General features: G+C 41.2%; 1 long non-coding RNA gene across 1 annotated transcript; it reads right to left on the reverse strand.

Moving 5' to 3' along the window:
- Window positions 1-416: 416 nt before the first annotated feature.
- Window positions 417-10,660, reverse strand: LOC115777446 (uncharacterized). Its single transcript, XR_004019624.1, has 4 exons — window positions 10,616-10,660; window positions 9,852-9,938; window positions 2,827-2,913; window positions 417-474 (listed from the first exon to the last, which is right to left on the reverse strand). It is a non-coding gene; the product is annotated as an uncharacterized LOC115777446 (long non-coding RNA).
- Window positions 10,661-18,753: the final 8,093 nt, after the last annotated feature.

Consider the following 18,753-nt stretch of genomic DNA (forward strand, 5'->3'; position numbering starts at 1 on the left):
GTACAGCTTATAAAAGTATTGATTGATTGATTGAAATTTTATTAATCCATTGGGAGAGTTCCATCAGGGAGATTAAGAGTTCCAGAACACCCATCCAAAAAGAAGACAAACAACAGAACAAACTGGGAATACAGGTGTCTGCAGGAATGCAGCCATTTTTTACAGCTACTGTGTGCTCGCTATACAAGAAAAGAACAGTTAGTATAACAAACTTTAACTTCTAAACTCTTACTTGTGAAAGATGACGTTGAAAGTTTTTATTGATACTTATACTGCAATAAATGAGTACTTTTCTGACTGCTCGTGCTTTTCTAGCTCACTTTAAAAAAAAAAAAAAGGATAGTCAGGAAGTAAACTTTTTTTTTACTAAATAAAGAGCAGCTGGACCTCTGAACCTGTTTGGTCTGCTGTCTGTTTGCCCAGAACTGACGTTCTCTCTTCTCACTGTTGAGTAGAGTGTAGATGGATCAGACTCTGCATAATAAAGCACATACAGAGGGCATCACTGCAGGCAGTACAGCTTATAAAAGTATGCTCAGTATACAAGAAAATAAACAGTTACTATTTGCAAATTAGCACTGTGAAAAGAAGCTTTGACATACAGAAAGTCCAAATGGTTTAAATGTTGCTGACTGGATTTTCATGCAGTGTTCTCTGACATTTAATGTTTAGAGCTTGATGAAATACTTCATAAAGATTTCCTGGGGTAAACAAAACCAGACTTAGCTGGACGTCAAGACTCTTAGTGCACAAAAGTATGAAGCTCTGTCAGTCTGAACTGTGAATCCATTTGAGAGGAAGCACTGCCTGTCAGACTGAGTTTAGAGTGTGGGGGTTCAAATCCCAGCTATGGCCTACCTCCATCCTGTAGTAAAGTAACACAAGATGTTCTCATGTTTTATGCTAAGTTTAAACAACATTAGCATAAAAAGTAAGGGAATGTGTTTATGGTTGGTTGCTTCTAGCAATAAATCTCAGATTATTGGAAAGCTTGTTTATTTCCCCTTAAATGATGCACATTTGTAAGGAAGATGAATATGTAGGTTTTACCCATTAAAAACTTAAATCTTCTCTGCCAATGCTAAACATCTTATTCTGCAACTGACTCTTGTTTTGAGGTTCTGGTATCCCAGGTGCTGACAATCAGGCTTGTCATCATTGGAGAGGATCTCAATGCAGAGAGATATCTAGATGAGATTCTACAACCAGTGGCAATCCAATATCTCTGCAGTCTGGGATCAAGCACTATCATCTAAGATGACAATGCTGACCCCCACAGACTGGGGATTATCAGACACTAACTCCAGACTTTGGGAGCAGAGAGGATGGAATGGCCGGCCTGTGGTCCTGACCTCAACCCTACTAAAAACTTGTAGGATCAGCTAGGGGATGCTGTTTGTGCCAGAGTGACCAACATAACCAGGCTGGGTGTTGATTCTTGTTTGGTGTTGTTTATTTGATTGAATAATTGACCAAGTTGGGGACCAGCCTGAGGAGGAGGTGCCAGGCTGTCATGGCTCTTCTTTGTTAAATGAATACATTGCTGAACTGCATAGCTTTGTCATTCTCAACCACCCTTGGGGGCACTCCATGTACAACCTGCCGGCTGGCATCTTGCATCCTTCTATTAAGTGCTAGATTGTCTCAGGGGCATTTCTGCACAGCCTGCACCTGTCTGTGGAAATTTATGGTTGAAGATTTCCTAGCAGTTTCTTCATGGCTCCCATTTGTCTGTGGGATTCCAAGGTATTTATAGCTGGCCTCAGTGTCTGTAATGTTGCTGTCTGGTAGTGCAATTCCCTCAGTTTTGCCCACCTTTTCTCTCTTTCTTACCATCCAACTACACTTCTCCAATCCCAATGACATTCCAGTGTCATTGCTGTGGATTGTAGTGGTGTGGATCTGTGAATCAATGTCTCGTTCACTCCTGGCACGCAGCTTACTGTCATCCATGTAGAAGAGATGGCTTATGCTTGATCCGTTCCTAAGTCGGTATCCGTAGCCAGTCTTGTTCATAATCTGGTTGAGGGGATTCAGGCCTATGCAGAAGAGCAGTGGGGATCTCACACCGTGCCCTATAGGCCAATCGAAGCATTACTGAGGGAGGGTTCAGGGTCACCTGATCCAGCCTTAACTATAAGTTCAATCAAAGAGGAAAAGGTGTCTGTCTCTCAAATCCAAACTGGTTTCTGGGGGCCTGAAAGATGAAGGCTCTGCCTCCCATTCACACACCGTGGGAACCACAAGTAAGCATGCATTCTGAGAGCGAAGTGCTCTGTTGTGCTGATATGGTACTATGATGGGACCTGATTATTTAAGACCTTTTATATTAGAAGAAGGATTTTAAATGCAATTCTGGATTTAACAGGGAGCCAATGAAGAAATCTGCTCTCTCTTTCTAGTCCCTGTCAGTACTCTAGCTGCAGCTCTTTGGATCAGCTGAAGGCTTTTCAGGGAGCTTTAAGGACAATCTGATGGTAACGAATTACAAGAGTCCAGCCTAGAAGTAATAAATGCAAGAAACTGTTTTTCAGCATCAGTCTGAGAACATTTTAGTAACACTACATGAATGCAAGAAAGCAGTCCTACATATTTGTTGAGTATCCTGGTCAAAAATATGATATAATATATTATAAATATTATATATTAATATATGAATATAAATAATATATACTAAATATTATATGCTAAATATACTATTGATAATCCAATTAACAACAGGAGTACTTTTCTGACTGCTCGTGCTTTTCTAGCTCACTTTAAAAAAAAAAAAAAGGACAGTCAGGAAGTAAACATTTTTTTTTACTAAATAAAGAGCAGCTGTACCTCTGAACCTGTTTGGTCTGCTGTCTGTTTGCCCAGAACTGACGTTCTCTCTTCTCACTGTTGAGTAGAGTGTAGATGGATCAGACTCTGCATAATAAAGCACATACAGAGGGCATCACTGCGGGTAGTACAGCTTATAAAAGTATGCGCAGTATACAAGAAAAGAACAGTTACTGTTTATAAATTAGCACTGTGAAAAGAAGCTTTGACATACAGAAAGTCCAAATGGTTTAAATGTTGCTGATCTGATTTTCATGCAGTGTTCTCTGACATTTAATGTTTAGAGCTTGATGAAATACTTCATAAAGATTTCCTGGGGTAAACAAAACCAGACTTAGCTGGACGTCAAGACTCTTAGTGCACAAAAGTATGAAGCTCTGTCAGTCTGAACTGTGAATCCATTTGAGAGGAAGCACTGCCTGTCAGACTGAGTTCAGAGTGTGGGGGTTCAAATCCCAGCTATGGCCTACCTCCATCCTGTAGTAAAGAAACACAAGATTTTCTCATGTTTTATGCTAAGTTTAAACAACATTAGCATAAAAAGTAAGGGAATGTGTTTATGGTTGGTTGCTTTTTAGCAATAAATCTCAGATTATTGGAAAGCTTGTTTATTTCCCCTTAAATGATGCACATTTGTAAGGAAGATGAATATGTAGGTTTTACCCATTAAAAACTTAAATCTTCTCTGCCAATGCTAAACATCTTATTCTGCAACTGACTCTTGTTTTGAGGTTCTGGTATCCCAGGTGCTGACAATCAGGCTTGTCATCATTGGAGGGGATCTCAATGCAGAGAGATATCTAGATGAGATTCTACAACCAGTGGCAATCCAATATCTCTGCAGTCTGGGATCAAGCACTATCATCTAAGATGACAATGCTCACCCCCACAGAGTGGAGATTATCAGACGCTAACTCCAGACTTTGGGAACAGAGAGGATGGAATGGCCGGCCTGTGGTCCTGACCTCAACCCTACTAAAAACTTGTAGGATCAGCTAGGGGATGCTGTTTGTGCCAGAGTGACCAACATAACCAGGCTGGGTGTTGATTCTTGTTTGGTGTTGTTTATTTGATTGAATAATTGACCAAGCTGGGGACCAGCCTGAGGAGGAGGTGCCAGGCTGTCATGGCTCTTCTTTGTTAAATGAATACATTGCTGAACTGCATAGCTTTGTCATTCTCAACCACCCTTGGGGGCACTCCATGTACAACCTGCCGGCTGGTATCTTGCATCCTTCTATTTAAGGGCTAGATTGTCTCAGGGGCATTTCTGCACAGCCTGCACCTGTCTGTGGAAATTTATGGTTGAAGATTTCCTAGCAGTTTCTTCATGGTTCCCATTTGTCTGTGGGATTCCAAGGTATTTATAGCTGGCCTCAGTGTCTGTAATGTTGCTGTCTGGTAGTGCAATTCCCTCAGTTCTGACCACCTTTTCTCTCTTTGTTACCATCCAACTACACTTCTCCAGTCCCAATGACATTCTTTTTCTTGCTCCAGCCTCTGACGGGGACGGTCGCATTCTATCTCTCTCCCTGCCCTCCCTATCTTTCCTGCTTGCTGCTTGCTGTGAGAGCGTCTCTTGCACACTGTTCGAATAAGAATAAGATTGAGAGCAATATGGATTTGGCAAACTGGGCCTTCAAGACCATTGATCGAATTTTTTCCACTTTGAGATCTGGGAAAGGGGAGCCTGCGTGTCCGAGTGGAACAGACCCGGTTGGATACGTCATCGACTCTTGGAGCTCGTGGAGACCTGTGTGCTTCTCGGCCCTAGAGGTGGAAGACGTGGAAGACGCTTACATATTTGGCTATCTGGTAGCGGTATCTTTTCTGTTTGGGCTTGGAGGATACCTGATTTACCGAGAAATCAAGAAAACCTGGACGGCAGTTCGACATCTGCAGAGGCTGCCGACCCAGGTGGATGGGCTGACCAGAACCGTACAGACTCAGACTCAAAGCCTGATGAACCTGAGCCGTAGACTTGGGGAGTAGCAGGTGAGAGGGGTTCGATCTGGAGATAAGGTACGGTTCTGCACAGTGAGGACGGTAACTACTGAATTTGGATTATTGGATTTATTGAATGGTTTCCCAGTGAGACTGAAGGCTGTTGAAAAAAACAAGCAGCCTGTTCCAAAACAACATCTGCATTATCAGAATTCGGCTCCCTAGCCGGCCTTGGCTGGCAATCATATCTCTCCAGAGCTATGTGTGAAGGCCGCTATCCCCCTCAGCCCTCTCTGTGATTTGTGAAGCTGGATCTGGTGTACCAAGGCCGCTGATGAACTTCCATCACTATCAGCGAACTGTTTGGCTGGGAGCTGGCATCTGGGCTCCACAATGCCCCCACCCTCTCGTCTCCGTCTGCATCCCCTCCTGACCCTGACCCTACCCACCATACTGCTATCCCAGCTTTATATGTGCAATATGCTTTTTGCTGAGGTGTTTTTTAATTTATTTAATTTATTTTTATTTAATTTTTATTTATTTGGGACAATGCACATTAATAAAACAATCAATACTTAGTACAGATTGTAAATGAGCCAGATTATAGCATATTTGCTAATTTGCATCTGTAGTCCCTAGGCAGAAGGACAAACAACAGAAAACGTCATGAATATACAATAGTAGTAAAAGACAACACATTGACAAACATTAAAACAATATACAAATGGAAAAAGAAAAAAGGAGAAAAAAAAAAACAAAAAAAAAAAAACAAAAAAAAATTTGTGAAAGTGCGAACATGTCTGGGAACTTTTAATGAACTGCTTAAGGTGCTTTTTAAAAGTACTGTAAGTGGAGCATTCTCTGATGTTAGTCGGTACAGTATTCCAGAAATGACCCCCTCTGACTGACAGAACCGTTTGTCCAAAGGTTGTTTTTCTACGGGGGATCTCAAGGTCTCCTCTGGAAGAGGCTCTGGTGCCAAAACCTCGGTCAGTTCTTGATTTAATGTATGTTGAAAGTGGAACTGGAGCTAGTCCATGAAGAACTTTATAGATCAAGCAGCTATTTTTAAATTTAATAAAATTTTCAAAATTGAGCATATTGTATTTTTCCAAAATATTACACTGATGATATGATAAGGGCTTTTGATCAAGGATTTTTATAGCCTTTTTAAATAATATTTCTATTGGTTTTAAGAACGTATCTCCAGTGAGTGACCAAGATGTAATGCAATAATCTATATGTGATAATATCATTGAATGTAGAAAAACCTTAGCTGAAATAATTGTCATTGATGGTCTAATTTGTTTGAAGTTATTTAAATTAAATTTAATTATGCTTGCTGTAAGTTTTATATGTTTTTTAAAAGACAGTGTGGGATCCAGTGTGACCCCAAGGTACCTGAAATCCTGTACAAGATCAAGCTCTTCGCCCCCCAGGAACACACTAGACCGCTCCAGTTTTATAGGTTTTTTTGTAAACATCATTGTAACTGTTTTTTTCTTATTCAGCAGTAAGGAGGACTGAAGGAGCCAGTGTTGTATATTCTCCAAGGCTAATGTGAGGATTGAAGATGCTTCCTGTGGACTTTTTGCAGGTGTAAAAATAACAGCATCATCAGCGTACATTTGGAAGTGGACACTTTGACACACATTTGGCAAATCATTTATATACAAAGAAAACAGGACTGGTCCCAAAATAGAGCCCTGGGGAACCCCTGCTGGACAGTCAAGGTATGACGACATTGTGCCCCTGACAGACACAGACTGTCTCCTGTTGGATAAATAAGATTGAAACTGCACCAACACAGGTGGTTTTATCGAGCAGGGATTTCACTGTTTCTATAAGGACACAATTTGCCGTCTCTGTGGAATGATGCTGGCGAAACCCGAACTGCATGGGGTGCAGAAGAGAATGGTGGCTGAGATGTTTGTTCAGCAGCTTGGCAATCCATTTTTCTGCAACCTTAGAAACAACAGGGAGGATGCTAATGGGACGATAGTTAGAAATATTTGATTTGTCTCCTGATTTAAAAATTGGTGAGACTATGGCAGCCTTCCAACTTTCTGGGACTGTTGCCATTCTGATGGATAAATTTATCAGATGTGTTATTGGACAAACCAGTGCATCTTTGTGTGTTTTTAAAAAGTGTGTGTCAAGCCCGTATGCATCTTTAGTTTTTGAAGCCCTCATTGATTGAATTATACTAGCGACTTCCATATCTGTAATTTGATCTAATCTAAAAAGAGGCTGTCCAGAGTCATTAGAATTGCAAACTATCTCTGACTGACTAAACATATGTCTTATTTCATCAATAGACTTAATGAAAAAGTTATTGAACTCAGTTGCTAATTCTTTTGGATTAATCAACAACTTGTTATTAACTTTTATTTCCAATCTATCATTGATCATTTTATGTTCCTTACCTATCAGTTTATTTATGTTTTGCCATATGATTTTGACATTTCCATTAGCACCTTTGATTACATCCAGAAAGAAATTTGCTTTGGCTTTACGTAGTGCATTAGTAGTTTTATTCCTCATGGAAGTAAATCTTTGCCTATCAACAGTCAACCCAGTTTTCAAAGAGGTTTTAAGCAAAATGTCTCTTTCTTTCATAAGTTTTTTACAGTAGTTATTTAGCCATGGCAGTTGTTTTTTCCTTATATTTTCTTTTCCTCTTTTAAGAAAAGGTTCCATAAGTTCTGTGATTTTTGAATTAAATATTTGAGAGTTGAGTTCAATATTATCTTCCAAAAACAATTCGGGCCAATTTACTTCGTTTATAATATCTTCAAGATTTGAATGTGAATGTTTTGGAATAAATTTATGATGATTATTAAAATTAGCGGTATTGAATCGTTTTTTACTTAATTTGCGGGAGAAAAGTACAATATTATGATTAGAAAGACCTGTAATGAGATTATATGTTTTAAGAATCCTCTCAGCATGATTTGTAAATAAAAGATCTATGAGAGTTTCAGAATGATTTGTTAATCTAGTTGGGTTTTCTATTATTTGTGTTAAATTAAAATAATCAGTAATTCGTTTAAGATTTGTTCGTTCTTTCTTTACATTCCAATTAATATTAAAATCACCCAGTAAAATAATTTCTTTAAATTTATCACAATGATCAAGAAGAATCCTAAGTTGATCATAGAAATCATTTTTTGCTGTGGGCTTTCTATACATACATACTATTATAAAAGACATTGTTTCAGAAAGTGATATCTCTACACCAACACATTCCAAAACTATTTCACTTGGCCATTCAATCATTGTACACTTAAGAGTATTTCTAACATATATTAATACTCCCCCACCCTTCCCACTTTCTCTGTCCTTCCTAAATACATTATAACCGGGCATATTTACTACAGCCTCTGGGGAAGAGCGGGACAGCCACGTCTCCGAAAGTCCTAAAAAGTCAATGTTGGAATTACAGAGCAGGTGTTCCAGCTGTTCACGTTTTGGCCTCATACTGCGGATATTCAAGTGCCCGCCAAATAATCCCTTTATTTTTGATAACGGGTCCCAGACAACCTTAGCCTGGTTTAATGTCCGGAATATTTTAGTAGATCTATGCCGTTTAAGAACTGGATTCCTGTACCTTTTTGGATGGGACTGCTGGAGATCATCAGAACAGTCAACAAGCCCGGGGAGCAGCAAAGGCAACCCAGGAGCTGGCACAGGTCGCAACGGTGAAAGCTCAGGAGCAAACCCGGGGAGCAGCGGAGTCAGCCCAGATACCAGACCAGGGAGCATCGGAGTCAGCCCAGGAGCCAGACCAGGGAGCGGCGGAGTCAGCCCAGGAGCCAGACCGGGAAGCAGCGATGATAAACCGGAACCTCGTAAGGTGTTCTTTATGAACACAGTATGAGATGATTTTTTGAACCTAACTATCCCAATGTATCTCTTTCTGTCTCTCTGCTAAAGGTAGTGCCGTTGAGAAACGGTTGCATGACCTCAGACATCTGTCCCCCCTGTCTGTGTTATGTTTTTGTTTTGGATGGATGTTCTGTTAACTGCAATTTCCCCATAATTGTGGGACTAATAAAGGCATTCTTGATTCTTGATTCTTGATTCTTGACATTCCAGTGTCATTGCTGTGGATTGTAGTGGTGTGGATCTGTGAATCAATGTCTCGTTCACTCCTGGCACGCAGCTTATTGTCATCCATGTAGAAGAGATGGCTTATGCTTGATCCGTTCCTAAGTCGGTATCCGTAGCCAGTCTTGTTCATAATCTCATGGAGGGGATTCAGGCCTATGCAGAACAGCAGTGGGGATCTCACACCGTGCCCTATAGGCCAATCGGAGCATTACTAAGGGAGGGTTCAGGGTCACCTGATCCAGCCTTAACTATAAGTTCAATCAAAGAGGAAAAGGTGTCTGTCTCTCAAATCCAAACTGGTTTCTGGGGGCCTGAAAGATGAAGGCTCTGCCTCCCATTCACATACCCTGGGAACCACAAGTAAGCATGCATTCTGAGAGCGAAGTGCTCTGTTGTGCTGATATGGTACTATGATGGGACCTGATTATTCAAGACCTTTTATATGAGAAGAAGGATTTTAAATGCAATTCTGGATTTAACAGGGAGCCAATGAAGAAATCTGCTCTCTCTTTCTAGTCCCTGTCAGTACTCTAGCTGCAGCTCTTTGGATCAGCTGAAGGCTTTTCAGGGAGCTTTAAGGACAATCTGATGGTAACGAATTACAAGAGTCCAGCCTAGAAGTAATAAATGCAAGAAACTGTTTTTCAGCATCAGTCTGAGAACATTTTAGTAATACTACATGAATGCAAGAAAGCAGTCCTACATATTGAGTATTGAGTACATGTTGAGTATCCTGGTCAAAAATATGATATAATATATTATAAATATTATATATTAATATATGAATATAAATAATATATACTAAATATTATATGCTAAATATACTATTGATAATCCAATTAACAACAGGAGTACTTTTCTGACTGCTCGTGCTTTTCTAGCTCATTTATAAAAAAAAAAAAAAAAAAAAAAGAACAGTCAGGAAATAAACCTTTTTTTTTTTTTAACTGAATAAAGAGCAGCTGTACCTCTGAGCCTGTTTGGTCTGCTGTCTGTTTGCCCAGAATGGATGTTGTTTGTCCTCACATCTGAGTAGACTGTAGATGGATCAGATTCTGTACAATAAAGCACATACAGAGGGCATCACTGCAGGTAGTACAGCTTATAAAAGTATGCTCAGTATACAAGAAAAGAACAGTTTACAAATTAGCACTGTGAAAAGATGCTTTGACATACAGAAAATGCACAAAGGTACATTTTAAATGTTACTGACTTGATTTTCATGCAGTGTTCTCTGACATTTAATGTTTAGAGCTTGATGAAATACTTCATAAAGATTTCCTGGGGTAAACAAAACCAGACTTAGCTGGACGTCGAGACTTATCAGTGCACAAAAGTATGAAGCTCTGTCAGTCTGAACTGTGAATCCAGTTGAGAGGAAGCACTGCCTGTCAGACTGAGTTCAGAGGTAAAGAAAGCAAAATCACTGCCTTTCAACGCTGAGCAGCTACCTAAACTCTTCTCCCACATAAATAGATTATTTTGTCAGTAGTTTCACATCCTCACTTCATAAGACTTTGGACACTGTGGCTCCTCTGAAAAATAAAGCCTAGAAATCAGAAGTGCCTGACTCCGTGGTATAATTCACAAATGCGCAGCTTAAAGCAGATAACCTGTAAAAGCTGGAGAGGGAATGGTGTCTCAACAACTTAGATGATTTTCATTTAGCCAGGAAAAAGAATTTCTATTAAAAAACATTAAAAAAAAGCACTCTCAATCTAGAACATCTTACTATTCATCCAGTCCCGTCGCCAGATCTCAGTCTTAAGGGGGGCTTATGAAATCCAACAGAGGGGCACCACTACTATTAGCTTGATTAGTGATCTGCCTTGGGTGGGCGGGCCAGGGCGGGCCCAAGCGTATCAGTGGGCGGGCACAGCCCCCTAGGGCCCGCCTATAGCGACGGGTCTGTATTCATCACTGATTGATGAAAATAAGAAAAACTTCAGGTTTCTTTTCAGCACTGTAGACAAGCTGACAAAGAGTCACAGCTCTGTGGAGCCGAGTATTCCTTTCACTTTAACTAACCAAATAAAATTTTAACCATTAGAGAAAAAAATTATTGACAACTATCTCAATGATGCATTTTTATGTACGTTCAGTCTTGCTGATACCATAATTGTTTAGACTCTCACTCTCTGATCTTAACTTCAGTTAACTTCAATAGCTACTTCCTCCAAACCATCAACATGTCTGTTAGATGCCATTACTACAAGACTGCTCAGAGAAGTCCTTCAATTTATTGATGCTTTAATCTTAAATACAATCAATCATTATTCGTCGGCTATGTACCACAGGCCTGCAAGGTGGCAATAATTAAACCAGTAATTAAAAAGCCATCACTTGACCCAGCTGTCCTAGTTCATTACTGAATTCATCACAGTACAGAAACAGCGTTAGTGAAGGTTACAAATGATCTTCTTACAGCCTCTGACTGTGGACTCATCTCTGTTCTTGTCCTGTTGGACCTTAGTGCAGCTTTAAATACTGCTGAACATTTCCACCCTTCAAGATGCAAATTGTTTTCTTTTTACTGAATAAAGAGCAGCTGTACCTCCGTTTGGTCTGATGCCTGTTTGCCCAGTATTGTTTCTCACTGCTGAGTAGACTGTAGATTGATCATGTTCTCCACAATAAAACACATACAGAGGGCATTCATTCAGGCAGTATAAAAAAGTACTGTCAGTATTAGGGATGGCACGATACCACTTTTTTATGTCCGATACCGATACCGATATTTTACATTTGGATATCGGCCGATACCGATATAAATACGATATTTAAAATTTATCCAGGCACTTAAAAACATAAAAAAAATAAATTAATTAAAAAAAGAAGTCAACAGTCTCTCACACAACAAAATCAAAGTCTTTTAGTTGTCCCACATACAAGACTAAGGAGCAGGGTGGACAGAGCTTTTTAGGCAGTGGCACCAAAGCTCTGGAACGGTTTACCACTCCAGCTCCATTTAGCTGACTCTGTGGTGTCATTTAAAAAATAGTTGAAAACTTTACTGTTTAACCAGGCTTTCTGGTTTCTGACTTTATTTTTATTCTTTTTCTTTTAATATGGTAATGTTATTATGTTTTTAACATAGTGTTTTCTGGGGGTGGGGGGGTGATATTGTGTTTTAATTATTGTACAACGCTTTTCTGTTTGTGAAAAATGTTATATAAATAAACTTTACTTACAACAATAACTATCACCTGAATCCTGTTGCTTCTTGTGCATGGAGCGGACATACCCGGACTCTCTTATCATCGTACTTGGGGACTTTAATAAAGACAGGAGACAGGAACTTCCCAAATATAAACAATATATCACATGTCCGACCAGAGAGGAGAAGACACTAGACCACTGCTACAGCACGATAAGCGGGGCTTATCACGCAGTGCCCCGCGCTGCACTCGGCCTCTCTGACCACGACATGATCCACCTGATCCCCGCGTACAGACAGAGGCTGAAGCTCTCAAAACCTGTGGTGAGGACAACAAAGCAGTGGACCCGTGAGGCTGTGGAGGAGCTCCGCACATGCTTCGAAACTACAGACTGGGACTCAATGAGGGCTGCCTGTGACAGTCTGGATGACTACACGGACACTGTAACCTCGTATATCCACTTCTGCGAGGACAGCATTGTGCCATCACGCACCAGGGTGAGTTATAACAGTGACAAACCCTGGTTTACTCCCAAACTGAAGCAGCTGTGGATAGAGAAGAGGGAGGCTTTTAAAAGTGGGGACAAAGACTGCTACAAAGAGGCCAAGTACAGGTTTAGCAAGGAAGTGGCCACTGCTAGATCACATCACTCTGAGAATATACAGCAGCAGATCTCAGAGAACGACGCGGCCTCTGTATGGAAAGGTTTTAGGCAGATTACCAACTACAAGCCTAAAACCCCCCACTCCACAGACGACCTACAAACTGCAAATAGACTGAACGAGTTCTATTGTCGTTTTGATGGTCAGTTCAGCAGCCTTCACACCTCCACCAGTCCCAACTACAATACAGCCAACACAAATATTCACCCCCCAACCTCCCCCACTCCCCACACCTCAGAGAAGCCCACATCATCAAGGACTCCCACCCCAGAGTCCCCCTCCTCCCCCACCCCCACAGTCTTTTGTATTCAGGAGGACCAGGTGCTAAAGCAGTTCAGGAGTGTCAAAGCTCGCAAAGCTCCAGGTCCAGATGGTGTCTCACCTGCCACACTGAGACACTGTGCTAACGAGCTTGCCCCATTGTTCACGAACATCTTCAACTCCTCACTGGAGGCTTGCCACGTGCCTGTCTGCTTTAAAACCGCTACCATTGTTCCTGTCCCCAAGAAGCCAAGGATCACTGGACTAAATGACTACAGACCTGTGGCACTGACTTCTGTGGTCATGAAGTCATTTGAGCGTCTGGTGCTGTCCCACCTCAAGTCCCTCACAGCCCCCCTTCTGGACCCCCTGCAGTTTGCCTACAGAGCCAACAGGTCTGTGGACGACGCCATCAACCTGACTCTGCACTTCATCCTACAGCATCTGGACTCCCAGGGAACCTACGCCAGGATCCTGTTTGTGGACTTCAGCTCTGCCTTCAACACCATCATCCCTGATCTCCTCCAAGACAAGCTGTCCCAGATGAACGTGCCAGATCCCATCTGCAGGTGGATCATTGACTTCCTGATGAACAGGAAGCAGCACGTGAGGCTGGGGAAGAATGTCTCGGACTCCCGGACCATCAGCACTGGCACTCCTCAGGGCTGTGTCCTCTCTCCTCTGCTCTTCTCCCTGTATACCAACTGCTGCACCTCTGACCACCAGTCTGTCAAGCTTATTAAGTTTGCAGACGACATGACTCTCATCGGACTCATCTCAGACGGGGACGAGTCGGCCTACAGGATGGAGGTCAAACGTCTGGTGTCCTGGTGCAGCCACAATAACCTGGTACTGAACGCCCAGAAGACAGTGGAGATTATAGTGGACTTTAGGAAGCACACAGCCCCTCTACCCTCCATCATCCTGACTGACACCCCCATCACCACAGTGGACTCTTTTCGCTTCCTGGGAACTACCATCACCCAGGACCTCAAGTGGGAGCCCACCATCACCTCTGTCGTCAAAAAGGCCCAGCAGAGGATGTACTTCCTGCGGCAGTTGAAGAAATTCAACTTGCCAGCAAGGACCATGGTGCAGTTCTATACTGCCATCATTGAGTCCATCCTTACCTCCTCCATCACTGTGTGGTACGCTGGAGCCACCACTAGGGACAAACAGAGACTACAGCGCGTTGTGCACTCTGCTGAGAAGGTGATTGGCTGTAACCTCCCATCTCTCCAGGACCTGTATACCTCCAGGACACTGGGGCGTGCAGGTCGGATCACAGCCGACCACTCTCACCCTGGGCACAGACTTTTTGACCCTCTCCCCTCAGGCAGGAGGCTACGGTCCATACGGACCAGAACCTCCCGCCATAAGAACAGTTTCTTCCCCTCTGCTGTTGGACTCATGAACAATTACCCTAAGACTGTTACCACCACCCTCCACAAACGCTGATGACCCTATGTCTATGCACCTGTCTGACTGCACTGATGTACATATTAGTGGAACATAGTTTACATTCTTTTATCTTTTAATTAGTCTCTGCACTGTATATTTTGTAATTTTGTAATATTGTGTTATAGTTATAGCTCTAATATCTCTGTATATTTGCAATTTGTATACTTGTATATTGTCTTATAGTTTTTATACTTATTTGTTTTTTTCTGTAAGCACGAAGTACCACAGCAATTTCCTAATGCTGTGAACCTGTTCACCCATATGGCAATAAAAACCTTCTGATTCTGATTCTGTGTGAGAAGGTGATTCTTATGGCATGTTGCAAATTTCATTAGGGCTGCAACTATCGATTATTTTAGCAATTGTGTATTCTATTTATATTGATTACCCAAGTAACTGGATAATAAATACTTTTTTCATATTAACAGTTCATCTGCATATTTTAACTTCTGTACTGCAGTTTTTCCCTGTGTGAAACAAACAGGGTGGATGGAGCAGCTACAAAACTGTCTTTTCTTCACTTACTGATCAGGTGGTTGATGAAGGACCTCCAGCTGTTTCCCAGTAAAGGTTTAATGGAGGTTACAGGGATGAAAAAGCTTCATTTGGACACTAGAAAAACATTTCCTTCTGCTCCATCTGAGCTCACCGGCTCCGCCTCTTTCCTCTTGTGCAGACTGCACATAAATCAGCTGACTGCTGCTGTTGCATCATCAGTGTTTATGTTGAAAAAATGGGGGCTGCGTGAGCGCAATCTTGTAATGCTTTACATTCACAAGCATTCTCCTAAATACGTTTCTACTGCAGGTCTATATTTAGTCACAAATCAGGGATTAAAGTATTAAAAATATTTTGATGGAGAAGAGGTCCTTCCGGTACCGGACAGTCACCAGTGCTAATAGCTGCGCTCGCTAGCAGTATGTCCTGGACCTGAAGTAGAGAAAAAAATAACAGCTGATTCTCAGCACAGCCAGCACAACACACAAATACACAGAGGGCGGTGGAGGCGGAAAAACATGTCAGCGATGATCGCTCAGTGTCCAAGGGAATCCGTCGCAGCGACGGAGAACTTTATAGAATCTGCGGAGGCTTTTTTTTAACTCCTGATCCCCTACTCCACTCCAGTAGGTGGTGGTAATGCAGCTCTAAGCTGGTTTGGTCAACCGCAAACCCACAAGAAGAAGAAGACGACGGAGCACTGTAACGCAGCTAATGTGAGCGAAACCTTATTTAATGTATCGGATTACATTTTTTATTTCTTTCAGATATCCGATCCAGTAATTTAGGCCAGTATCGGACCGATACCGATACTGAATATCGGATCGGCGCATCCCTAGTCAGTATACAGGATGTGTATTAAAAGTTATTAATAAAAGTTATTATTTCTCAGAAGAATTCACTGCAGAGAATAAAACAGCATCTTAAAACACTGCCCACACCCTTTAACTGGGAGCTGTACCAGAGACAGTGGCGTGCAGTCAGGGCAGGAAGGTGAGCAGTGCCTCCCCTGTCATCATAACAAGTAAAATATTAACAATGAGAAAAAACATTTCACCTTTTGACTATTCTATAAAACTGTTTTCTGAATTATTTCAACACTTTAACGGAATTTACTCATCGCCTGTTCAAACATATGAAGAAATGCGGGGTGAGTCAGTGCAGTGCAGTGGCTCACCTCTGGTGGCGCTGTGTCACATACAATAAATGAAGCAGGTGGTTAGCACATGCCCATTGCTGTCTTTCTTTATGTTGCCAATATACATGTTTGATTACACATGAGCTACACATGCTGATGTTCCACAGTCTGTCTAATATACTGAATGAATGTGTGTGACGTGTTTATTCTTTGTGATCGGTCATAAATGCACAGTGAATATACAGGTGCTGGTCATCACCATTTAAAGGCCTTTGCAGGTGTTTGGAGTTTATTAGCTGATTACAGTGTGGCAGCAGGTGTCTTCAATATTGAATCTTTTCACAATATTGAAATTTTCTGAGATACTGAATTTGGGGGTTTCATTAGTGGTCAGTTATAATCATCAAAATTAAAAGAAATAAACATTTGAAATATATCAGTCTGTGTGTAATGAATGAATATAATATACAAGTTTCACTTTTTGAATGGAATTACTGAAATAAATCAAGTTTTTCAGGATACTCTAATTTTATGACCAGCACTTGTACACAGGTACATTTCCACCGTGCTTGCGAACTGCTCCTTTACATATGAGTGTGGGCGGGTCCTCATCTGGACACAGAAGTCGAAGAGCGCAAACGTGGGAGAACACGCTCCCCTTTCTGTGCTGCAAATACGATTTACGGTCCAAACCAAACTACTGCAGCATCTGTGTGCAGCACAGAGGGAAACACAGACAGCGATTAGAGCAAGAAGACAAGTACGCACTTTGTGTCCTTTTATCTGTAATATGAACTGATACAAAGCAGCAAGTTCAGCCTTAGAGCGCAACCTAATTCACAGCCGTGAAAATCGCTTTGCTTTTCTCATGTAATACACATTTAATATGGTAGAAAACTTGATGTTGAGACGGCACAGTCACGCCCTTCTGCCGCTTTCAACACGCATTCTTGGTTCGAGACCAGCTAGTCTGCGGGGCCAGAGTTGAACCTGTTTTTCGGCCGAGCACCGAGTACATTTGCAGTGGAAAAACCACTGAATGGTTCAAAAACTGGCACCGGCACTGGAACCCCCATTGGTAGAGAAGCGGATTGGGTGAGGCAGACAGTACTGTGTTGCACCGATAGGGGGCAGTGCTGCAGCAGTTCTGAGAAGGATACACACATGGACTTCATTTTTAAATAAAGGCAAAATAATAATTTTTTTAAATTTATATAGAGACCCCCCCAGAAAAAAAAAAAAAAAAAAAAAAAAAAAAAAAAAAAATATATATATATATATATATATATATATATATATATATATATATATATATATATATATATATATATATATATAATTTGACCTTACATTAAACATTTTGTTTTTATTGCCATCATTGTTGAACAGTATGGAGTTGATTACAGCACAATTAATCATTAGCATAATTAAAATAGAAAAATAAGCTTCTATTTTGGGTTCATATATGTGAACATCCGACTCCAGACGAGTCACTGCCTCACCGGTCACTAACTGCACTGCACGTCACTGATCAGAGACATACCACTCCAATTTCACCTGCACTTCACTGCTTATCACTTCATTTTAGAATACATTGTAATAACATACTAATAATATTTTGTGCTGTTTTTAGATGGGAGGTGTGAGAGCTGCACTTCCACTTGACGACAGCTCCAAAAGGGAGTCAGTCCCCATAGATTTGTACAACCTGATGCAAAAAAGAAGTTTGGGCCTCTGTAGCTAATTCCATTTTTCAAAATAGCTGCCAGGTTTCAGAGTAGCTGTAGCTGCTACATGTCTGCTAGGCTTCATCTCAGCTAATTGGAGTCCCTGAACTGGACCTCTGGTCCCTGTTTGTGCTGTTGGAGCCACCTGGCACCTGTTAATGCACATATCTGACCAGTACTATGGCTGCTGTGTGGTTTATTGCACAAACAAACCATCCATGAAGTCTGAACTCCAGTTTTGGTGAGTGAATTTCTAGGAATTTGGATGTTAGCAATAATTAGCAGTTGTCTGTGTCTGTGTGTTGGCCCTCTTACAATCTATGAATAGAGCTTGCTAGCCAAGCTAGCAAGCATTAGCTGATAAGATAGCACAGCATTGGCTTCTTCAGTTATGATCACATGACAGCAGTGACCAATGGTCTGAGTACAGCTGAGACTTTTAACTGACACCAATTACACAATACACAAATATTTAATAAATTGGCACCGAATGTAATCAAAAATGTTTGTTTGCATGAAGACCTTTAATCTTAAAGCAAGTCGTAACCTTTAATGACATTTTAAACTAACATCTATGTATAATGTGTGCATCTAACACACCACACATAACATTACCTCTTGGTGATGCAATATTTTGACGTTCCTGTATTTGATCCCATAAATGAACAACAGTATAAGTTCTTGCAATAATCTTAATAAAGACTTAATTCATAAAAAACTATTGAACATAAATAATATGATACATTTCTAAAGTAATAATTCTGAGTCTCACCTTCAGGTTTCCTTAAAACGTGTCTCAGCAGAACCAACAACGCCAGTAACACCAGGAGAACCACAACACCAACAGCGATCAACAGAGGAAGGACATAAAAAGGAGCTAATGAAGAAGAGATGATGGAGGTTGAAGCAGAGGGAGGTGGAGGTGTGGTGGTGTGTCTCTCTAAAATAAAGCAAACACAGTCATT

Source organism: Archocentrus centrarchus, unplaced genomic scaffold (genome assembly GCF_007364275.1).
Source record: "Archocentrus centrarchus isolate MPI-CPG fArcCen1 unplaced genomic scaffold, fArcCen1 scaffold_53_ctg1, whole genome shotgun sequence".
NCBI classification, from domain to species: Eukaryota; Metazoa; Chordata; class Actinopteri; order Cichliformes; family Cichlidae; genus Archocentrus; species Archocentrus centrarchus.